Source organism: Pan troglodytes, chromosome 9 (genome assembly GCF_028858775.2).
Source record: "Pan troglodytes isolate AG18354 chromosome 9, NHGRI_mPanTro3-v2.0_pri, whole genome shotgun sequence".
Classification (NCBI taxonomy): Eukaryota; Metazoa; Chordata; class Mammalia; order Primates; family Hominidae; genus Pan; species Pan troglodytes.
The window spans coordinates 118311720-118337036 of NC_072407.2; the positions used below are offsets into that span (position 1 = coordinate 118311720).

Sequence of the window (25317 nt, forward strand, 5' to 3'; positions counted from 1 at the left end):
CCTGCCCTGGGTGGCTCTGTACTCAGCTAGCTGTTGTCCCTGGCAGCACCGGACCCACGCCCACGGGTAGGGCGTGGGTGGAGGGTGCTCTTCAGGTAGCAAGCAGGGCCCCTGCCGAGGGAACTTGCTGGAGAGCTCAGGGCGGCTCACCCCACCCTCCCTGTGCACACGTGTGCTCAACACCTAAAACGTTCTAGGTCCCTCTGGGCCTGGGGGTTCCGAGTAAACAGGAGACTGCCCCCGGCGCCCCTGACACTTATAGCGTGGCAGTGACAACGCATATCTGCTTATGAGCATTCCCGGCCTTCCTCCCCACCTCCCCTGCCTTGGAAGAGGAAGGAGCCATGGACTTTTGGGCAACCTCTGGGCCTGCCCTTTCTGAAGTGTTGAAATCAGGTGGAGGCTAAAGAGGGAATTCAAGAAGCCCAGCAAGCTTGGGTCAGAAATCATACCTGCCAACACGGGCACCTGCCCCATAGTGAGTTTTTAAAAGATGTTTGAGATAATGTCCAACAGTTAAAGCTCAGATGTCTCATTCAGATTCAGATTCCTGGCCTCTCATGGTAAACTAGGAAATCTGGTCACACCAGGCCCCTATTCCTTCATTCATTCGTACTTTCGTTTAAGCATGGGGCTCGTCCCATCCCGAGTGCTGGAATACCAAGGTGAACAGGACAATCGAGTCCCCTGTTTTTGAGAGGCATCTCTTCAAGGAGCCTCTGTGCAGGGCATATTCACTCTAGTTTGCCACAGTCTCCACCATTCCCTATTATCACGTAGACCACTTCCCTTGTTTGTGATCTTTGCATGACCACCGTTTATAACCACCTCCACCAGACCTGCTGCTGAGAAAGGGCAGAGAGCTAAGCCAGTAAACAAAATGCTCACCTCTCTTTAATCTGTGGCAGGTGCATGAGTGTTTGTCTTACTATGTTCTTACTATGTTCTGTTTTCATATGAATATTTGAATTTTTATTTTTCTTTCTTTCTTTCTTTTTTTTTTTTTGAGATGGAATTTTGCTCTTGTTGCCCAGGCTGGAGTGCAATGGCGTGATCTCACCTCACCACAACCTCCACCTCCCAGGTTCAAGTGATTCTCCTGCCTCAGCCTCCCAAGTAGCTGGGATTACAGGCATGTGCCACCATGCCCGGCTAATTTTGTATTTTTAGTAAAGACAGGGTTTCTCCATGTTGGCCAGGCTGGTCTCAAACTCCCGACCTCAGGTGATCTGCCTACCCCAGCCTCCCAAAGTGCTGGGATTAGAGGCGTGAGCAACCGCACCTGGCCGAATTTTTCACTTTTAAATTTAAAAACGAGAATGAAAGTAAAGAGTTATCTATGAGTGAAAATCTAGAAGCAGGAAGGGAGTGAGAGAAATCAAAGCAGGAAAAGACTGTGTTCGGGATGGCTTTGGGAGAGTTTAGTGGGGGAAAGAGAATGTAGTGATGCTGCCATACTGTGTGGGGTATTGACAGAAAGAAGGGGGAGGGAGAAAAGAGGTTTTTAAAAGTTTTGCTGTATGTTAGGAACGAATGCCCCTTTGGCATTTTCCAAGCAGCTTCATAAAAGATTTAAATCATTTCTCAATACTTTTTGGATGTCTGCCTTCTGCTTCTTTTGAATATAACAGTGTGGGATGGGTGTGGGGAGAGAAGATAAACAAAACACAGGCAGTGCCATGATGGGGAGGTGCAAGGTGCAGGGTGCAGGGTGCAGGGGTGGCTCCTGAAAAGAGCACCTCCTGATCCAGAGTCACAAAAGGCCCCCAGGGAGGAATCGATCAAACCAAAACGTGGATGAGTAGATGTTAGGCGAACACAAGGCAAAAGGTGGTGAGAGAAGGGAGCAAAGTGTATTCCAGGCAGGGGGAATAACTTGGGGGAAGGCAGACTCCAGGATCTGGAAACAGTTTAGGCTGGTGGGACCGTCTGTATGCATGCGGTAGGGATGCGCAAAGAAATGGAGCTGAAGGGCCGGCAGGGACACTGCCAGGCCTCATGAGCTATGTGACAGCCCGTGGACCATGTCCAGCAGGCAACCAGGAGCCACCGAGGGTGTTAGCAGAACAGTCATGTGGTCAGTTTGCATTTTAAAATGTTCATCTGTCTGTTCTGTGGGAAATGGATTGGAGGAGGCAAAACAGAGGGGTGCAGATTAGGAGGCTGTTGAGATAGATTGGACAAGAGACCCTGGCAGCTTGGGTTGGTCACTGCCAAGGGAAATGAGAAATGATGCTTGATTCTAATGACATGCAGGAAATGGAGGCCAGAGAGAGCGCCTAATTCAGTACCATGTCTCTAGCATCTAGTTTCCTTCCTGATACTCAGTACAAAAGGATAACGCATATTTATTGAATGACTCAATAAATGAACAAAAGACCTAATAAACACACAAATAAGCTGGTACTGGTATGTAAACGTTAGCATGCTTAAACCTCATCCCTTCATTGTACAATGTTCATAAACAGCGGCTACCCGTTTCTGGAGGCCTGCTTGGACCAGGCAAGAGTATGAGGTACTTCATATGGATGATTTCCATGTCGCCTCTGCAGAACTCCTGTGGCCCAGGCATTTCTATTCCTATTTTGCAGGTCAGGAAACAGAAAAGTGAAGCAGCTTGCTCACATTCAGCTGGGGAGTAGGGAGCGGTGCTAAATTCTCACCCAGCGGTGTTCTTTCCATACCTCGTGAGCCCTCAGAATGACCTCTTCCAGGTTGAGGCACCCCCACACCCAGCTCCTCCATTCCGGTCCCCACCAGCCTCATACTGCAGCTAAAAGGAAACAGCTACCAAGTGAAATGAAAGGTTGGAAAGCACTAACCTGAAGTTCCTGAATATCCATTTTGGATATATGTCATTAGTATCTTCATCATCATCAACAAACATTTAGTGAGCACCTTCTGTATACCAAGTGCTGTGCTAGATAATAAGGGTACAAAGAACTGGATACCTTCCCTGTCCTGGAGGAACTCATAGTTTAGTGGGCAGGAGGAGTGGTTGAGGAAGTGGTCTGGGTTCTGTAAGAGCTTGTACAAAGCTCAGAACTGTGGACACACTGGGCACATCTAGTGAGGCCACGACATGGGGCCCAGGAGAGAAAGAGGTGGCAGATGAGAATGGAAAGGCAGGTGGGTGAGAACCTGACTTGGGACCATAACAATGGGGACAAACAGAAGAGTTCAGAAGTTAAAGATGCCTCAGTGATGGGCCTGACAGGACGCTGATCACTTAGTTATGAGAATGAACGGAAAAATGCTCACCTGGAGGTACTAGAGAATCTGGATGTTTCAGCCAATTGGCTGCCCAAGCAGACCCCGCCCCTGGCTCCAGTGTGACTGCTGAGATATTTCACTGATCCCCAAAGCCAATTGATCCCTCAGGAGTAGACTAAGAAACAAAGAAAGGATTGTCTGTGTCCCAACTCCCTTGACAGACAAAAGCTTCTGCTTTTTTGCTTCTCTCCTTACCTGTCGAAATTCAGAAATCTGATCAACCCTCTTGGCCCCTCAAACCAAATAACTCCGTCTTTGGCTAAATAGAGAAGAGGAGATCAAGGATTTGAAGAGACACTTATTTATCTCTTTACCAGACAGTCTAATGAATAATTTCATGTTTGCAAAAGCTCATTTTGAAATTTGAAGACAAGAGATATATTGCCAAGGCGGCTCTAATACTGCGACATTAATTTTGCACTGAAAGATTTACTCAAAAATTAGATTTTACAATTTTAATGCCTCCATTCTTTTCTTTAAATAAGCTGTGAAATACAGTTAATTAGACTTAAACCCTGGAAGCTTAGACGTTTGAGCTTTGGTGTAAGCTACAAAAGAAAGCAAGCTTTTTCACTTGCAAATTAAATCTAAATTCATTACACGCCTAAACCTATACCACTTGCAGAAATCCTACTGGGCTGAGGAAGGGTCTTCTTGAGGCTCCAGATGTCTCCCTACAGAATCCTGGCTGCAGAGAAGGATTGGGGAAATGAAAGGAGAGACAGACTGGGAGTGGAAAAGACAGAAAGCATCTGACAAGTTGTCTTGGACAACGTTGGCATATTCTTTGGAGCATTAGCCCTGAGAATTGCCCCTTGGAGGAAGAAAAGGTTCCATGCACACAAGAAAACAAAACCAGGAGATACTGCATATCATGCTCCCATCCTGGAAAGTCACAGGTTCAAAGAAGTAAAACAAACGAGCAAATCAACAACAACAACAACAAAAACAAAAACTGTTTAACTTTGTCTCACCCAGAATTTTCCAAACATATTTGAGAGCAAAGCCCTTTTTCTCAAAACACCTTATGTCTGGGTCTGTCCACTGCTCTCTGGAACACAGTCTGCTCTTGGCTCTGACAGCTCCACAAAGACAACTTTCTCCTCCCTAGACATGGCCTCAAAGACCGAGCTCAAACCTGTTCTCTTCCATGTTGATCTCTTCAGTGTGAGCTGTGGAACAATCACATGCACAGCCATCCAAGAAATACAAAATTGGATTCACAACAGGTTGAGGAATTGGGGGGCCCAAGGTAGAAACAGTATGGGTACTCACCTAAGTGATGCTGCCTGCTTAACACTGCTCAACACATTCATCAGAGAAACAACCAGTTCAAAGATGTAAGGAAATGAAGGCACCTTTTAGCCCAACAGTCTACATAATGCTAAAATCTTTCCACAAAGCCCGTGATGGGCTCATCCAGTGCCTGAACACTTATGACAGGGAACTTGCTGCTCCCTGGATATCCTTCTTGTCTCTAGACAGTTCTGACCCCATATGTAGATATAAGGCTGCCTCTTTAGAAAACTCCCCACTAGCCTGGAGTACAGCTTGTCCAGGACCTTGCCAGGTGGGCTCCAAATAGGCTGGCCATGGGACCCCATTCCCGGTCACCCCTAGGACTTCCCCATCTATGCCTACGTTTCTGAATCAAAGCAACCCTCTTCCCAGCTATTAGCTATTGCCACATTCCATGGCCAAACCCCTTTCCTTAGGCCACTGTTTTCTAACCTTTCTTGGGACCACGGATGCCACTGAGTTTTCTAATGAAATTGATGGGTCTCCCCAGAATTGTCCAATATTAGAAGCTTCACAAACACATTGAAGTTTATTTCATTCTTGCCTGTGTGACATCCTAGTGGAGGTATCTTGACCTGATTGCTGGCGTTGACTAAAGCTAACCAACTCCAATAGACTTTCAAGAGTTTTCCAACTATCTGCTTGCAGACCTTCCTCTTGTGTCCTTTGCTATTCAGGACACCCTGTCTGCAAACTGCCTAGTATTCTATTCAAGATATAATTCACCTTTGAAAAGTAATAATAAAAATGATAATAATAATAATTCCACCTTACTTTTGCAGTTTACAGAGTGCTGTCATGAACTTTACTTAATTTGACCCTCACTGGGCCCGAGTCATAGAAGTTATCCTTTGCTTTTTTTTGCGGGGGTGGGGTGGTGGGGAGAGTTTCACTCTTGTTCCCCAAGCTGGAGTGCAAAGCACGATCTCAGCTCACTCACTGCAACCTCCACTTCCCGGATTCAAGTAATTCTCCTGCCTCAGTCTCCTGAGTGGCTGGGATTACAGGTGCACACTACCACGCCTGGCTAACTTTTTGTATTTTTAGTAGAAATGAGGTTTCACCATGTTAGCCAGGCTGGTGTCGAACTCCTGACCTCAGGTGATCCGCCTGCTTCGGCCTCCCAAAGTGTTGGGATTACAGGTGTGAGCCACCGTGCCCAGCCTATCCTTTGCTTTTAACAAAGAAAAAAACAGCCTCAGAACGGTTAGGTGACTTGCCCAGTACTAGAGCCAAAAGACAGGCTTCCTGTGTTCTAGTTCAGTATTCTTCTACAGTATCACACTGCCTCCAAACTAGAAATCGCAAATTCTACATTTTCACATAGTACTCATGGTCCTTGGTGGCCAGAGGGTGACAGAAGGGAGAGGAGGGTATGTATTCTTTACATAGCAAGTGAAAGGATCAACAGATTATTTTGTATATGACAGGATTAAGAACAATACTTGGGATTTCAAAGCGCCAGGGTTCACTACTGACTCCGCTACTTGCCAGCTATGTAACTTTGAACAAGGTACTTCACCTTTGGAATTAATAGCAGAGCTGAAGTCCTCGAGCTACAGAGAGGGCTAAATGAGATAACACACATAAAGTGCTTGGCACATGGTATACACTCACCAGATGTTAGCCCAAAAAGGAATGTGGGCCAGGGAAGCCACAAAAAAAAAAAAAAAAAGTCTTCCTAAATTGGGCTCAGGGAGTGGCTGTAGGTGTGCATATGCAAAAAACAGGATGAGGCCTCTGAAAAGGTGTCCAGGCAGGAAATGGTAAAGTACATTAAGTTGGGGGAAAGTTATAAATAAGCTACAGTCTTGAACAGTAAATGTTGCATGGGTGGAGGGAGCAGAGAGTGGGAAATTGAGTCAACTAGGACTTTGGAGTCTGCGCTTTTCTCTGAGGCCATGGGAAGTCATTGAAGGATTTTGAAATGGAGAGGGATACAGAGTGATAGTCAACTGGCTGATAACTGGAAGCAGGGACAGGCTAAAGCAGGGGACCCCAACCCCTGGGGGACCAGTATCAGTCTATGGCCTGTTAGGAACCAAGCCACACAACAGGAGGTGAGCGGCGGGTGAGCAAACAAAGCTTCATCTGTATTTACAGCCACTCCCCATTGCTTGCATTACCACCTGAGCTCCTCCTCCTGTGGGATCAGTGGTGGCATTAGATTCTCATAGGAGTGCAGACGCTATTGTGAACTGCACATGCGAGGGATCTAGGTTGCAAGCTCCTTATGAGAACCTAATGCCTGATGATCTGTCACTGTCTCCCATCACCCCCAGATGGGACCATCTAGTTACTGGAAAACAAGCTCAGGGCTCCCACTGATTCTACATTATGGTGAGTTGTATAATTATTTCATTATGTATTGCAATATAATAATAAGAGAAATAAAGTGCACAATAAATGTAATGCACTCTGGTACATTGGAAAAACTGTCTTCCACTGGCCATGGTCTGTAGAAAAACTGTCTTCCACGAGGCCAGTCCCTGGTGCCAAAAAGTTGGGGACCACTGGACTGAAGAGTAGATACAACTTTGGAGGTTATTGCAGTGACCTGGGTGATAGAGATGGAAAGTAATCTCCTGCCTCTTTCTTGGCTCTAGCAAGGTGCCTCTGCCTTCTGCCCAATCTCCAGGTCCCTCTCCCATCCTCACCCTGAGTGCCCCAGGTAGAATCCCTGGGTCTCTGTGGTGAACCCGATTCCAAGATTCCCATTTTGATGGGCTGGCTTGTAACACAGTTTGAATCTCTGGTTGAGATCATTCTTAAGTGTTGCCTTTCTGGGGACTGGAGCCTGAACTTGGGACCCACCCACCCCTGATCCAACACACCATGTTGAAAATAGCAGTATGACAGCAGCACAGCCTTCAGGGATCTTGCAGCCCAGTACAGAGAGCAAGCCATGTGCAAGAATGACTATAACATAAGGCCAAGCATGAGTCACAGAGCTTTTTAGAATAGCTGTAGCTAAACAGCTATGGTTGTTCTAAAAAGAACGGATCAGGGAAGCCTTCATGGGTCTCCATTTATTTGGGCCATCTGACTATTTCCATCAGAGCTACATGCCACCTATCACAAAGGCACGGCCGCAGTGGAAAATGGCCAAAATCCCTCCTCACTTGGCCCGACAGGCCCTGCTCTCACCTCTCTGCATGCTCCAGATACCTGCTTTTGGCTCTTCTTGATTGAGACTGTGGCTGCTACCCCAGCCAGCCATGGAGGCATAGCTCTCCCTCTTAGATCTGCAAATATGCCCAAAATGGGATTGAAGAGGGGTGAAAAAAACAAACTTTGCAAGGAAAACAAGAGAAAAATACCAAGAATTATAAAAAGAAATATGTTTGCAGAGTGATTGTTTCTGGTTGCAAACCGAGCACTTAGCAAAATATTGACTTGCTGGGCACAGCCTGTGAGGGCCCCAGGCGGTGGTCTCTTGCCATTTCAAGATTTTCTTTGCTGAATACTTAAGAGATATTTGAATTTCTCTCCAAGCAGATAAAGGCTGGCCCTCTCCCAGGTGCCATGGGATCCTCAGTGCCTTCTTGAATCTGTCTGGTCTCCCATTTGGGTCCTTAGTTACCTCCATTAGACTGAAGCTGCTGCTCTGACACTGCCAGCTCTGTCCAGCAGGGCACATTTTGCCTGGGACGCTGCCCTCTGCTTGTGCCCCTGCCTGTGCCTCCTGTGTTAACCCAGCAGAGGCTTTCCTTCTTCCAACTCAAGACCCTCCTGACTTGAACCTGGAATAGTCCTCTCACCTGCCTGCCTCCCTGGCTATGCATGCTTGGTTTGCTGACCACTAAATGTCAGTTAAAACTTATTCTCTTCTCAGATAAACTTGCTCTGCACCCCTTGTGCATCCACATCTCACTCATCTACTTCCAGGCAGTCTTGAGAGCTGACACCCTCTTTCCCTGGCTGGGTCACACTGTTCCCTTCTCAGGATCAGAAATAGACACGACCTCCATTTTTACCTGTAAATCCCATTCTTCCTTTTACACCCACCCTCTGGTCTCCTGGATGGAGAGTGGAGTCATCCTGTTTATAGCAACAAGTTGGCAATTGCCGCAATGCCCTAAGCATCCTCCGTGCCTCAGGCCTCCCAGGCCCTCATCTGTATTCCACAGTTCAGCGGGGAAAGAGCTTTCCATAGTGCACGTCTTGTGCAACTTCCCCAGCCTCACATTCCTGGCCTCCCATTGTTCTCACAGAATACCTATGTCTGATTCACAGCCAACAGCACCCTGTGTGAAGCATTCCCCACCTGCCTTCCCAGTCTCAATCCTGGGCACTCCCCATCATTCACCTTCCCTCCAGCCATTCTAGTTAGAGGGTCCCAAATGCACCCTGCTTTTCACCGGCCCCTCTGCTTCCTGCCTGCCCTACCCCATACACTGAAGGAATGTTTACTCAACCTCCACCAGGAAACCTCTTTGACCTCCCTAAACAGAGACGGCCACATCATTCTCTGTGGATCCCACAGTGCTGTATTTGGACCTGTGTTACAAGATAATATTATTTCTGTAATTATGGATGTTCTGTCTCCCCAAGACATCAAATCATGGCCACAAGCCCAGACTCAGAGTCCAACAGAGCAAAGATCAAATTCCAGCTCCATCGTTTTCTAGCTGGGTGCCCTTCAGCAAGAGCAGACCTTAGTCTCAGCTTTCTCCTGTGTAAAATGGTAATAAAGATAATGAGACCTACCTTATAAGGTTGTTGTGAGGATTAAATAAGTTAATGCGTATAAATCACATTGCCTGATACAAGGTAAGCTGCTATTCAATGTTGGCTCATTCTATTTTAGAAACTGGAACCCGGCTGGGCGCAGTGGCTCATGCCTATAATCCCAGCACTTTGGGAGGCCAAGGCATGTGGATCATCTGAGGTCAGGAGTTTGAGACCAGCCTGACCAACATGGTGAAACCCCGTCTCTACTAAAAATACAAAAATTAGCCTGGCCTGGTGGTACACACCTGTAATCCCAGCTACTCAGGAGGCTGAGGCAGGAGAATCACTTGGACCCAGGAGGCGGAGGTTGCAGTGAGCCAAGATCACACCATTGCACTCCAGCCTGCACAACCAGAGTGAAACTCCATCTCAAAAAAAAAAAAAAAAAAAAAAAAAACAGAAAAGAAACTGGAACCCTAAGTTCTTACCACATAGGAACAATAACTAAATTTATTTAGTATTTGCTAGCTTTACTTGTATCAACCCATTTAATGTTCATAACAACTGCAGGAAAATGTTGTTTTGTTATCTGTATTTTGCAGATGAGAAAATAGAGCTAAAGAGGCTAAAAAACTTGCCTAAGTTAATGCAACCAGTGAGCAGCAGATCCAAACCTAAGAAGTCTTGTTCCACAGCCTTCTACTCTAACAACCATATCCCACTGCCTCTTTACATATTCACTAAACATTTATTATAAAACATGAACCAATCAACCCATTCAACTTTGTATCCTTAGTGCCTAGCATGGACCCAACACATAATGAGTTCTCAGAAACGGTTGTTGGTTAATGAGGAGCAGCAATTCCAAGTGCAAGGAATCAGGCTCTCCCTGTTATCAGTTCTCCTCACTTCTCCGTGTGTTCCCATGATTTTGACTCAGGGAACCCCAGCGGGAGTGGGCTTCCATCATCCTAGCACTTTGATCTTCATGATAAACAAGTGCACTAAAGAGAGCAGGCTTCCTGTTCACTAAAGAAGGGGAGGAAGGCCCCTCTGCGGCCCAGGCAACCATAGCTCTGCTCCAACCCACATGACCCCTGGCATCTGCAATGATTTGCAGAGAGAGAAAAGGGAAAGAGAGTGAGCCCCAGACAGGGAGAGATAGAGAGAGCATTTGACTCATTAGCTTCATATTAAATTCTGACGTTTGAACCTGACGGAATCCGAGTAGGGCTGGAGTAATGAATTAATCCCAGGGAAGAAGACAGGTCTACAGCTCCTCAGCTATTAGCAGCCCACTGTGCAGGGGAGCCCTGCTGAGCTGACATGTGTCACAGAGTTTGTTCCCCACCACCCGGCTCCTTGTGGAACCCCCCTGGTCTGGCCCAGTCAACCTCAGGAAGATTAGCACATGATAGGGATTCAACATGTGTTTGCCCATTGAGGCACGAATTGAGGAGTAGGTCACTCCCCCTGCAGTTTGATGGGATGAGACCAAGCCTCCTGTGAGTGACTGCCCCAGCTAGCAGTCTCCACATCTCCTAGGGGTCATTTGGTCTAGACCCTCACCTTCGGACCCCTTTCCAGGGTCACAGATTGGAGTATCTCCTAGCAATGGATCATAAAGGAAAATGATGACCACAGTGGTTATCAGCTTCCCCAGATTTGTATTCATTCATTCATTCATTCATTCATTCATTGTCTGTCACACACACACACACACACACACACACACACACACACACACTCCCCAAATCTATCACTCTCCCCTTCAGTCTTCCTGGCTACCCGCATTTTTACTGATGGCAGTTCAGGGGCAGTCACAGGATGATGCTGGCACAAATCTTCAAAAGAGAAAGACAAGAGAGAGGGAGCCACAGAAAGGCATCTCCACATCCCCCCAGCTCTCTTCTCCAGGCTGGGCTGTCTCTAACCCCAGGCCACAGAATTCATCGCTCACTCTGATTCAGTGGGACAGTTATTTTATATTATTAAAATAAGAGATTATCATCACCACCAATCTCCATCTCCTTTCCAATCTCATCTGAAAAGCAGGCATTGCCTCCTGCTCCCGGACCCCTAATTCTCTCTGCCTCGGCTGTTAAATCATTTAACCTGGCAAAGTGTCGGGAGATGCATTTTACATGAGAGACACGAGGCGGGATAAATCTGGGCTGACTGCAGCGTCGGAAAAGAAATATCTGAGGTGCGGCCATGGGTCAAAGAAAGCTTGGATGGCAAGCAAAGTCCGGAAGGGTGGGACTTCCCTCCTCTGCCCTCCTGCTTAGGGAACTAGAGAGCCAAGCCTGGTCCTTGTTTACAGAGTGGCAACTGAAACCAAAAACAGACAACGGCAAGAGTGGACCAGCAGACATCATGCAATCAATTGAGCCTTCTCCTGGACTTCTAAGATGGGACATTACAATGCATAGCCTTACCAGGCAATGGGACTCAGATTAGATCCAAGATGCGGCATTCAACTTGATCCACTCAAAGCTGGGCTGCAGAGCTTGGCACAGATGGAATTGTCTCAGAATGTCTAGGCTGTAGACCTCCAAGCATGAGTCTCTCAATTTATAGGCAAGGAAACCAAAGCCCAGAGAGGTGTAGGGACTTAGCTGAGAGTACCTAATACTAGCAAAAAAAACCTGAATTTACATCCAGATGTGAGCCTCCAGATCCTGGCCCATAGTCCAATGCCTGGTCCAGTGGGTTTAAGATTGATTCTAACCCGGGCCATTTTCTGTACATTTAACACTTTGTGGTTTATAAACGACAACTCTGGTTACTCAGGGGCCTTGGTCAGAATACAAGGAAAGTTCATTTATTCATGAATTTATTTTATCAACTCATATTGAGGTGTCTGCCATGTGCCAGCTCTGGGCTGGGTGCTGAAGACACAAATTTGGCCCACACACAACCTTGCCATCAAGGAGCTCACGGGTAGATAACCACAACAAGGATAAATGGAAGGTGCTATGGGCACCCTGACTGCAAGGCAAAGTAACTACCTGATAAAAACAATGCCAGGTATATGCTCTTGGGATTATAGGTTGAGAATATAATTTTCCCATATGATTTATCCATCAAATGGAGATTTTGCAAACCACTGTGTGAGAGTTCCACAAATGCTTAATTGCCCCAGAATTCAAGGTTGCTAATTTCTCACTTCACCTGAAAAAGAGGAGCAACCCTTCCTGGGACAACTGATATATGGATAGCAGGTCCAAGGGTCCTGCCCCAATTAGGAGGTCATGCCTCTCGATTCAGCCTCTTACACTTAGAATGTACCAAGCACCTAAAACAGGGTGGGGGTGTACGGTTGCCAGATTTTGCAAATAAAAATACAGAATACCCAGTTAAATGTGAACCTCAGACATACTTACACTAAAAAAACCAAAACAACAACAACAACAAAAAACACTATTGTCTGAAATTCAAATTTAACTGGGTATTGTGTATTTTATCTGGGCATGGGAGAGAAAACCATTTAAAAATTGGACACACATGATTTGGGTGGGAGAAGCCTGGCTCGGGAGCCAGGGGAAGTGCCTGGAGCCCAGTGGGTGTCGTTGGCTCCCAGGGGAGGCAAAGCCCTCCCTCAGCACAGCCTCTCCCAACCCAACAGCAACTTGAATGACCTCTTGCAGCTGTGCTAACCAGAATGCTCTTTCCCAAACAACAGATTAATTGATTTAAAACTTTTAATGCCAGATGCTTGCTGGAAGCATTTTAATAATCCTCGAGTCAGAATTAATCATGTCTCCTGATCTTTAAGGAGGGCAGTTATTAAATCCCACAGAGGCAGGGGATGGGGGCAGGGAGGAGGAAGAAGCTGTTTTACCTGGGTCCTCTTCATTGCTCTGCTCTAATTAAGAGCCCTGGGGCACCTGTGGGGTGCAGGCGGTGAGCAGAAGCAGGGATTGCTCTGAGTGTGGTCTGACTGGAATAGCCCCTGAGAGGCATGGACTTGGTTAGTTTAGCTCTGGTTCCTGACAGAGTGAAAGGGAGGCCCATCCTGGAAGATGCCCCGTAGGCCAGACGAGAGGACTAGCTGATTCAGACTCAGCATGGCCCCGCCCAGCCCTGGGACAGGACCACCTTTCTCCCTAGAGATGAGGAACCTGCTGGTGAATTCCTCTCACTCCCTTTTTACTTCCAAGGAACTTTAGATAAATCTACTAAAAGTAAAAGGAAAAAAGTCTCCCCTCGTGATATTGGGGATCTGTCTGCCTCTCCATGCTTCAAACTGTCCTTCTGCCTCTCTGCTCCCTCCTCCTCTATCCCCCTCATGGCCGCCAACAGTCTTCTCTGCCTCTCACTATGACCATGTGCTCTCTAGTCCCCAACTAGAGACCTCCTCTATCCAGAAGCTGCCTCACTTCCCCCTTGTGTCTCCAAACCCTCTTCCCCATACTTGTCCAATTGCCCATTCTCTCTCCCCAGGTCTTCTCAACTCAGCTCCCTACACTTAGAATGCACCAAGCACTTCACCAGTGTATGCTCCAATCTTTATAACCCTCTGATATGGTTTAGCTGTGTCCCCACCCAGATATCGCCTTGAATTGTAGCTCCCATAATCCCCACATGTCAAGGGTGAGACCAGATAGAGATAATTGAATCATAGGGGGCAGTTTCTGCCATGCTGTTCTCATGATAGTGAGTCTCATGAGATCTGATGGCTTTATAAGCGGAGCTTTCCCTCTTTCACTCAGCACTTCTCCTTCCTGCCATCATGTGAAGACAGACATGTTTGCTTCCCTTTCCATCCTGATTGTAAGTTTCTTGAGGCCTCCCTAGCCATGCTGAGCTGTGAGTCAATTAAGCCTCTTTCCTTTCTAAATTACCCAGTCTCGGGCAGTTCTTTATAGCAGTGTGAGAACAGACTAATACACCCTCCTATTCAGTGTATCATTAGCCTTTGTTTACAGAGGGGTAAACAGGCTCAGTGATGTTCCCTGATTTGTCCACAGCCACACAGCTGCATTAGTTCAGCCTCAAGCCCCATCTCCCCCTCTAAGGCTTCCTGGCCCCTGCGTGTCCTCTTAGCTTCAGGCTTCATAATCATCTGAGGATCCTGATTTTGCATGTGATGGTACCATGTGTTTTGCCCCATTCAAAGCTCCTGACAGTCAAGGTCCATGTTGTGCACTCTCTCTAGTTTCTACACCCCCAGTGCAGGGCAGTGCATCAGGCCACCTGGAAATGTTTAATTGACAGGAAACTCACAGCTGGGGTGAACCTGTCTGGGCACCTAAGCTTCCCACTAACTGAGCCAAGGAATTCCATTTCCCTTAAGGATCAGTCACTCCTACTACTGGGAATGGGACCACTCCCACCCCACTCCAGATACCCCCACCCACCTCTCAGCACTGTTACATAAGCTCCAATCAGGCAGAGGCCTCCACTACATATGTGGTCCAACCCACAAGCAACACAACCCCAGGACAGCCTTGAGGGTGACACACTCTGCCCCCTATTAATGCTGAAAACCCTGGCCTCCCCTGGTCCCCAGATGCCCCACTGTCAAAGCTAAATCAATACTCCCTTTTTTCTCTGCTAGAACATCTCAGTAATCCTAATTGGTCACCATGGCAACCCCAGCTGCAGCTCCTCGTGGCCTCAATGAAGAGACAGAAGGATGAGAGGGGGTGAGATGGAGGTTAAGCCTACTTATTGTATAATGCTCTGCCTTTGATATCACCTAGATCCACATGCTAAGTACCTGGAAAGAAACAAAATCCCGTGTAAATTAGAATGATACCATCCAATCCCCTGCTTATACCCTCACTAGCAGCAGCCGATAAGGCCATTGTCTGCAGCCACTGGGCCTGACCTCCTCTGTCTTGGCGGCTGATGGGGTTTCGGTGGTGGGTCACATTCATCAGGGAGGATGGGCTGGGCTGTGAATCCTGAAGGGCAAGGTGGCTGTGCGGTGGCTGCTGCCTGCAACACCCCACCTCCAGGAGGGCCTCCAAGGGAAGCAGCAAGCAGGAAGAGCCCTGCATGGAGCTTTGCCCTGTGTCTCCTCCTTGGCGGAACCATGGGGCTGGTACACCATGTTCTCGGCAGATGAGTCACTCCGCACTTAGCTGAGGCACCCTCAATGCTTCATTCCTGCAGTAGACTCAGGAAGGAAGTCTCTCCATCTCTCACACACAGAGTACCTGCCAGAAAATTTATCTTCCCATTCAGCCAACTCAGAAAACTCTCTACTCTCTTCATTATTCAAAGGCTTCTGTATTCATCAGGGTTCTCCAGACAAACAGAACCAATAGGATCTACATAGATATGCAGAATGAGATTTATTATTAGGGCTTGGTTCATGTGCTTATGGAAGCTGAGAAGTCCCACGATCTGCCATTGGCAAACTCAGTAAAGCCAGTGGTGTCATTCTGGTCCAAACCTGAAGGTCTGAGAACTGGGGGGCTTATGGTATATTCACCCTTTCTCCACTTTTTTGCTTTTCAGGCTCCCAGTGGATTAGGTGGTACCCACCCACATCAGTAGAGCAATCTTCTTTACTCAACCTGCCAATTCAAATGCTAATCTCTTCCAGAAACACTCTTACAGACACACTCAGAAATAATGTTTTACCAGCCACCTGGGCATCCCTTAGCTCAGTCAAGTTAACACATGAAATTAACCATCACAGCTCCCTCCTCCCTTCCCCTCAGTGCCGCTGCCTGCATGGGCTGGGTCTTTGTGCTATGACTCTACCATCCTTCTATCACCAGGGGGGATGTTGGCTCTGTAGTTGCTGCCTACATTTGCAATGACCTCAGACCCCCAGCTCTGCCCCTACATTGTATTCTCAGAGCCAGACTTCCTCCCCATCCCAGGAGAAGTGGGTCTGAGCTTTCTCTCCCGAATCACTACCCTGCTGATGCTCCACATGCCCCACATGGAACTTCTAACCTGTGTCCCACTTGCTGCAACAGAAGACCCCTGGGCTCCCATCCTGCCCTGGCTGAAGCCAGAGTCTAATCAGCCTTTCTGTACAGAGTAGGAACCCAGCTGCCCCAGACCCATTTGAGTGAAGCTTTAATCCTACCCTGTGGCCCCCAGAAAGTTTGCTTTACTAGGAGCTCCTCTAAATTCCTTTATGGCCCATTTGGGTACTCTGCCCTTCGGAAAAGGAAGGCCCATGTTTAACATTTCACTTTTCTGAATGTTAAACAGAAGGTGAGAGAGCCTTGTCCATTTGGGCTCTGTCTCCCTTCTTTTTTTTTTTTTTTTTTTTTTTTTTTTGAGACAGTCTCACTCTGTCACCCCAGCTAGAATGCAGTGGCGTGGCATGACCTCAACTCACTGCAGTCTTTACCTCCCTGGCTCAAGCAATGCTCCCACCTCCTAAAAAGCTGGGAATACAGGTGCACGCCATCGCACCTGGCTAATTTTTGTAATTTTTTGGTATGGTCTTTGTTTGGTTGGTTGGTTTTTGTTTGTTTGTTTGCTTGCTTGCTTGTTTGTTTGTTTTTGGAGAGATGGGGTTTCACCATGTTGCCTAGGCTTGTCACGAACTCCTGGGCTCAAGCGATCCACCCACCTCAGCCTCCCAAAGTACTGGGTTTACAGACATAAGCCACCATACCTGGTCTTTGTCTCCCACTTTCATAATTCCTCCTCCTTCAGCTCACACAGCACCATACCAGTGGTCATCCATTTCTGAACTTTTGTCAACACCCAAGGCTTTCTCTGCTTCCTGCCCATTTGCTCTCTCAACCTTCCATCTTATAACCATTAGAGGGCACTTTACCATGTACCAGGCACAGTTAGGAATACAGAGAATCAGAGAGGTATTCCTATTTTCTCAACCAAAAAGGATCTGAGAGTTTGCATCTATCCATGTCCAGTCTGTAGAAGAAAAACTTTACGCTTAGGTGTGCCTGGAAATAAAAAGGCAAAACAGCACAAGAATGGGTGGGAAGAACTATAACTTTAGAATCACATTTATCTTTTTTTCTTTCTTTCTTTATTTTTTTTTTTTTTTTTTGAGACAGAGTTGCTCTATCGCCCAGGCTGGAGGGCAGTGGAATGATTTCGGCTTACTGCAACCTCTGCCTCCTGGGTTCAAGTGATTCTCCTGCCTCAGCCTCCAGAGTAGCTGAGACTATAGGCACATACCACAATGCCCGGCTAATTTTTGTATTTTTGTAGAGACAGGATTTCACCATGTTGGTCAGGCTGGCCTAGAACTCCTGACCTCAAGTGATCCGCCCACCTCAGCCTCCCAAAGAGCTGGGATTACAGACGTGAGCTACCACGCCTGGCCTAGAATCACACAGATCTTGTTCTGAAATCTTGGGCAAATTACTCAACATCTCTGAACCTCATTTTTATGAAGATTATTGTGTGCAGTGAATGTGATATGATATTGCCTGGAAGAAGCCTTTGTAAATGATAAAATGTGGTACAAATGTCAAGAACTGTCATTATCCTAGTGATCCCGATGATATGGGATTGAGGTCTCTTGGCCTCAATGGGTGATCCTCCCATTTCTCCCTCATGAATCCTGTTCTGGAAAAGGAGGAATTACTAGTCCCTACCAGGTTATGGCCCTGCGCATTCCTGCCTTCTCCCACAAAGGTCAATCCAGGGTATCCCTGGATTAACCTGGATAAGACTAGAGAACTTAGAGATAAGGTCCTTCCTGTCACCTCTTGCCCATAAATGGGAGAGAGACCAGATCCTTTTAGCCTAAGATGTGATGATTGTCTTCTCACTTCTGTATCCCAACCCACTTGTCTGGAAACATGATACTCCCTCCCCTTGTTAGGTAATTTATATCAGCAGTGTGGATATATTTCAGGTACATATTTCAAGCCCCAATACCTCCTATGACATAGATAAAGAAGGGATGGGCTCATGCTCATTACACCAAGGAGGAATTGTGGCAAGAGAGGTAAAGTGACTTTTCTAAGGCCACATAGCTAGTGAGTTGCAGATCTGAGTCTTCCAATTCCCAAAGGCAAAATCTGTGATGTCTTCCACTGTGCTGCAGCTGCCCACCTCCTGGAAGCCTGCTCCCTGTGTCCCACTTATCTGCTATTCTGGCAATGTAAACATGTGAGGAAGGCTCTTTGCTCAGAGGGCATGTTGAGTGGAATATGAGGTCAGGGTTCACTGCATTTTTGGCTACAGAAGGCAATGGAGATAATAGGAGCCCCTTTGTGCTCAGTGGGGCTGAGTGGGAGCAAGCGGATGTCTGAAGGAGATTACAAGCAGTTCTAGATATTGCTTGTCATGCTACCATCAGCAGACGCCTTTTCCAATTGACTAGTTGCTTGTATTTCCAGAATAGGGAATGCCAGATGTATTTACTGCAGTGAAGGAGAGTGCTGAAGGCCCTTGGAAAGATATCCAGCTGTTGAGTATCTGTGGAGAGCAGGGTAGTTTAACCCCTCATGGCCTAGTAATGAGAATTCCTGGGGAGCCAAGGACAGAAAAGGCAGCACACGCCAAACAAATGACTTGAGATTTGAAAGTCCTTTCTAAACCTGCTTGTTTGAAATGCAATACTCACATTCCTGTGTAAACAATGCTGCTAGAACTAACATTTATTGAGTCCTGCGATATGCTTGATGGAATCAAGACACACCATCTGTATTTATTATTATTATTATTACAACTTCACCTGATTACAACCTCACCATGTAGAAGTGGCAGACACTGGTTTGCTGTTCACCAAGTCAGTAACCTTTTCCTCTTAGGTACACAGTCATTTCTCAGCCTTCCTAATATTAGGTGCATCCATGTGAGCATGGAAGATAGACAGAAATCATATGTACCACCTCCTAATGTAGCCCGTAAGAATGCCTACTGCTCAATCCTTCATGCCCTCTCTCCTCCATCTGCCTGCCCGATGCAGAGGCTCTAGTTGAAGGCTCCCAAGCTCCAGGGAATTACATCCACTAAATAGAAGGATACAGGGTCCCTGAGTGCCTGCATAGAGCCAGGCCAGGCCCCTCTACTGACCTGCATTGGACTGTGACATGAGTAAGAAATAAAATTTTATTGTGTTAAGCCACTGAGATTTGCTGGGTTTTGTTACTGAAGTTCCCCTATTTTAACAAACGTATTAAGTATCAGTACATATCAACTGCCCCATTTTACAAGTGAGGAAACTGAGGCTCAGTGAGGTAGCAGGACATGCCCAAGGTTACATAGCAAGTAAGAGGTAGAGCCAAGATTCAAACTCAGGTATGTCTGACTCCAAAGCCAGTAATTTTTCCGTGCTGCCTACCAAAATTGGTGGCTAGCTTTCTAAGCCAGTGACAAAAATCTATTTGATCAATAAAATACCCCATGCATTTTTCAACTACCCTTAGCCATTGCTCATAGTGGTTTCTATAGGACAATGATTGAGATTCCACAACTGACTTTGAGAACATCTCACTACCACTGCCTCACCCCCAGCGGTTTTGCACCACATTTCCAGACCCAAGTAAAAGAAGATGCTTCTGTAGATGTGGAGGCTTCTTGGTCAGTTGCTCCCTAAGGACTCTGAATTGGGATTAAAAAAAGCAGTTTTCTCCATGGGAATGGGGAACTCCACACTCAGACATCCCTGTGCATCCCATGTTTCCCTTGCTAGGTCAAATTGTTGTAGGTTGAGAGTTTGCTTGTGACCTAGCACAAGCAGGTCAGTTCTGGGTATTAGTATGTATCTATATTGATCCTATAAGCATTGTAACCACTGTGTCTGAGCCTGAAATTCAAATCCATGGTCTGACCAGTTGAGGTGCACTTATGATAACAATGGGAAAGATTACTTAAAATTGCCAATGACAGCCAGGTGTGGTGGCTCACGCCTGTAATCCCAACACTTTGGGAGGCCAAGGCAGGTGGATCACAAGGTCAGGAGATTGAGACCATCCTGGCCAACATGGTGAAATGCCATCTCTACTCAAAATACAAAAATTAGCCTGGTGTGGTGGCATGCACCTGTAGTCCCAGCTACTCAGGAGGCTGAGGCAAAAGAATCGCTTGAACCCAAGAGGTGGAGGTTGCAGTGAGCCAAGATCTTGCCACTGCACTCCAGCCTGGGTGACAGAGCGAGACTTCATCTCAAAAAAAAAAAAAAAAAATGCCGATGACTTGGAAACTCTGGGAACTCTGACTGCTATAAGCAAAGGAAAACCCATGGTTCTTTTCTGAATGGGACTCAGCCAGAGGAAATAAACTCTTCAGTATGTCCTGGGTAGTAATGTGTGCCCATCAATGTTCCAGTCCATGGAAGGGAGGAAGGTAGAAGAGGCAGCATTCCTGCCCTCCAAAAGATAAGGTGACTAGGGAGACCAAGCTGAAACACAGGAACTGAAACTCTAGAAGGTCTTCACTACCACACCCAGTGGAAAAACTCTCCAGCCAGTCAATCTTAATTTGCATGCGTTCACATGTGGGACACAGATCTTACTGTCCTTTTCAGGATCTGCTTCAAGCTCCCAAATAAATCCAGTTGCATGTAAGTCAATGGTATGGGGTTTACTGAACATTTGGTAAAGAAGATGAAGATTTGCTTTACGTGCCCCATCGGACTCCTCTTTTAACATTTCCCCAGTTCTCTCTCTTTTTAGCCCAAGTCCCCTCTATTCCTTGTCCCCTCTTGGGACTACTCCTTCCTAACTATCCACATATTCCCTGGGAGTTTCTCACTCCCTTATCCAATGTTGCTTCCAAATCTCTCACTGCTGCTTTATTATGCAGAAGAACATGGCTCTTTCCCAGATCCTGTCTTCAAATTTTCACATCCCAAACTGCCCCCTCCCCAGTCAGTCCCCACACAACAAACACTATCAAGTCCTTAGCAAAAAAGTGGTTCCTAGTTATCAAAGCTCATTCTAGGGAAAAGGGTGGGTATGTTATAAATAATCTGCTCTGAAACATTTCTATTATTCTGCTTACGGAAATTCACCCTGCAGAAATCTTACCCCCGAGTTCTAGGGCAGGGGAGTCTGCTGTCCATGGTGCTGACCTGGGAAGCTATGGCTTCTTCGTTTTTCTACTCCCCATTCAGCCAGGAAATTGGATCACTTTGCTCTACTCTGAGACCCCACTCCACTCATCTTTAAAATAGGATTATTAATACTACTTACCTCATGCAAAGCACTTAGCATCATACCTGGCACAAAGATCTCAATATGTGGTAGTATTTATTATTATGCTATTATTCTACAGGTCCCAGGACCTGTCCCTCATCTCCTTTTTACTCACTGCCGCTTCCCAGACACATTCTTTCCTCTCAAATTCATTGCTAAATGTACTTGAATAAATGATGCCACGCATCTTCCTCCCCACATTTTGCTTTAAAATTAATCATGTGTTCCAGGAGGGATTTTTGTTGTTGTTTGTCTGTTTTTTTGTCTTTTGTTTTTTTGTTTGTTTTGTTTTTTGCTATAATATTGAAAGGGAAACAGGAGTTAACAAAACAACTAGCAGGGGGATGTTGCAACATAGAAACAAGCTTAAATGTCTGCCATAACTGGATTCACTGGTTAAAATATAAGTGAAATTAACCCCAAAATTTTTTCAGCTTTGATTTTGTTCCTTCATTGATTCATCTCTTGGCTCCCTATTTTTAAAAAAATTATGGGCCTTGAAAGTATCTGCTGTCAAGATTTTCTGTGATTGCCTCTCTCATAGTACATCTCATGCTCTGCCGAAACTGTCTGCTAATAAACATTTTATACTTACCTTTGTGTCCTCAAGAACTTACAGAATGCCAGGCACATTGTTTGGACCTGAGTGGAAAAATAAATTAGTGAACAAAAGAACAAATTAAATTGGGTAGGTTGCAATTTTTACCTCAATCTTTCACCCCCTCTCTGTATCCACACACCTTTTTCCATGTGTCTCTGCAATTCTTCCCACTGAAGGAGTGGAGTATATTCTTCCTCCCCTTGACTTTGGGTTTACTACACTGAAGGAGTGGAGTATATTCTTCCTCCCCTTGACTTTGGGTTTACTATGTGAGTTTCTTTGGGCATATAATGAAGCAGAAGTGACAGCGTCCCAGCTCTAAGCCTAAGAGGCATTGACCCTCTGGCTTCATTATGCAAAGAATACACCCTGGACTGACCATGATCCTAAAAGGAGGATGAGAGTCACATGAGCAGAGCCACCCCAGCTACTTGCAGATCTGAAGTGAGAAGCAAAGCCAACCAGCTGAACCCAATTTAGGTGGGCTGTGTCTCAGCTGAACTTCAGAACCTTGAGTGATAATAAACAATTATTGTTTTAAGCCACTGAATCTGAGAGTTGATTTGCTACACAGCATTATTTTCACAATAGCTAACCATATACATAGATAAAAACACACAGGGATTTTTTTTTAATCAGAAGACATGGTTTATGAAAGTCAGCATCTCTCTCTGTGCCTTAATTTCTCCCACATATTAAAGTTCAGATAAAAATTTCTGGGCCACCTAGTTCAAAAAGGTCATTATTAGTCTCAACTGAAATAATGATAGGAAAGCACAGCAGTGAATTAACCAGCAGCACAGAGATAACAGGGTATTATTATTAGAGGCTGGTATTCATAAGTCTCTCCAACATCCTGGTACACCCACAGTCCCTTGCCACGGACCATGTATACTCAATTGAAATGAGACACCAGATAGCAAAGGATGCTTATTTTGGTCCACAAAAATACTGGTAGAATTAATTCACTTCCAAGAGAGAATTTGAAACTGACTTGTTCATATTTGACCAGGAAATTCAACTGAATTCCTTTATTTTCTTAATACGAAGCTCCCCCTCTACTCCACCCAATGCTTGCTTAATGCACTTTACAACACCTCCATCAAGAGTCTCCCAGACTCCACTTAAACCCTCTAGTCAAAGGAAACTCAGTTGTAAAGCAGCCTGTTTTCCATTTTGGACAGCTCTGACTCTGAGAAAGCTCTTGCTTATCTTCCCTAACCCCCAGACTAGGTCGGTTTCCCTAGTTGCCAGCTTCTCATAGCACTCTATCCTTTTCCTTCAGAGGATGTATTATAGATTACAATATAGAAGCTATTTGTGGAATAAGTTGTTCAATGTCAGTCCCCTACACCACACTGTGAACATCATAAGAGCAGAGGTTGCACCCTTCACCCTTTTTGTTCACTATTGTATCTTCAGCACATAGTATACTAGTAAATGAATAAGTATTCAATAAATATGTATTGACTGGATAGATGAACAACTTATTTTTAACAGTCTTATATAGCACTTAACAAAGATTATCTCCCTTAACAATAAATAAAATAACAGAGGACAGTATTTGTCTTTCTGAACTTTCGCTCTCCCAAATGATACTGATTCTATCTCTTGGGGAGGGTCCCACTGAACAAGTCTCCTCCCTGGACCATCTCCTCATATTTGTTAGTAGAACTAACTCCTGGGAGATTTCTGATTGAAGGAGTTAAAGGATGGAGAGATAAAGGACGGAGAGTGAAGAATTTATAATTTATACAACTATTATTTATTGAGCACATGTTATATAGCAAACACATTTGTAGATATTGAGAATACAGCCGGAGGTATAAGAGACACCCAAAAAAATCCCTTTATTTACGGAGTTTATGCTGTCACAGGAGAATAGAGATAACAAGCAAAATATATAGTGCATCAGAGAGGAATAAGTGCATTGGAGAAAAATAAAGCAGGAAGAGAGAATGAGGAACCTGAAAGGAAGGTTGCTATTTTAAATAGGGTGGTCAGGGCAGGACTTTTTGAAATGACATTTTCACATAGACCTGAAGATGGTGAGACAGTGAGCCATGCAGGTATTTGCAGGGGAAGAATGATCCACGCAGAAAAAGTAGCAAATGGAAAAGTCCTGATTAGGAAGCATGTCCGGCAGAATATTGAGAAGTGTGGAGGCCAGCATGCCTAAGTCAGGGAGAGCAAGAGACAGCAGTAAAGAGAGAGTCAGATAGTCAGGGGAGCCTTGTAGTCATTGGAAGGACTTTGATTCTTACTCTGAATAAAATTTCAAGCACACACACACACACAAACACACACCTAAATGTTTTTGAGCAGTGTAGAGACGAGGACCAATCACCTGGCTGGCAGGGTGAGTCTAGACGGCAGAAGGGCAAGGGTAGAGCAGATCAGCAAGAAAGACATGGCAATAATCTGAGAGATGAGAGCCAGGCATGGTGGCATGTGCCTGTGGTCTCTGCTACTAAGAAGGCTGAGGCAGGAGGATCGCTTGAGCCTGGGAGTTTGAGGCTACAATAAGCTAGGATCACACCACTGCACTTCAGCCTGGGCAACAGACCAAGACCTTGTCTCTTAAAAATGTCAATAATAATAATAATTTTAAAAAATAATCTGAGAGAAGGTGATAGTTTGGCCTAGGATTGGAGTTTATTATATTATATATTAGGGATATCTCTGTGTCCCCAGAATCTATCACCTGGAGGACACTGGGTGAATGCCGAATGAAAGAATGCTTCGATAGATGGATAACAGAAAAATGCTTCGGTCTTAGGGTCAAAACAACTGGATTTGGTCTCATTATTCCACGGTTAAGTAGTGCCTATGTCCCTGGAATGTGTTTTCTGTAGAAGCCTGTCTTCACTCTAAGGACAAGAATGAAAGTTATTAAAGCATGTGTAAGAGTGGCTGGCTCAGCCAGACGCAAGAGACCACATCTTGTATGATTCCATTTATATGAAATGTCCAGGAAAGGCAAATCCATAGAGACAGAAAGTAGATTAGTGGTTGCCAGGGGCTAGGGGGAGAGAGGAATGAGACATGACTGCTAATGGGTACAAAGTTTCTTTTTGGGGTGTTGACAACGTTCTGGAATCAGACAGTGGGGACAGTTGCACAACTTTGTGACTGCTAAAAACCACTGAACTGCACACTCTAAAAGGGTGCATTTTATAATATGTAAACTATATCTTAATTTAAAAAAAAAATCGTAAGTGACAAACTCTCACAGCCAAGAGGAACCTAAGAAGAAAGACAGGCCAGGGCATGGTGGCTCATGCCTGTAATCCCAGCACTTTGCGAGGCTGAGGCAGGCAAATCACTTGAGGTCAGGAGTTCGAGACCAGCCTGGCCAACACAGTGAAA

At 45.7% G+C, this 25317-nt stretch overlaps 1 long non-coding RNA gene across 1 annotated transcript in view; it reads right to left on the reverse strand.

The window, feature by feature from the left end:
• Positions 1-25317, reverse strand: part of LOC129136480 (uncharacterized) — a 68180-nt gene that overhangs the window by 38159 nt on the left and 4704 nt on the right. The window contains exon 2 of the long non-coding RNA XR_008538155.2: positions 21943-21989. This is a non-coding gene — a long non-coding RNA (uncharacterized LOC129136480). The remainder of the gene's footprint in view (positions 1-21942; positions 21990-25317) is intronic.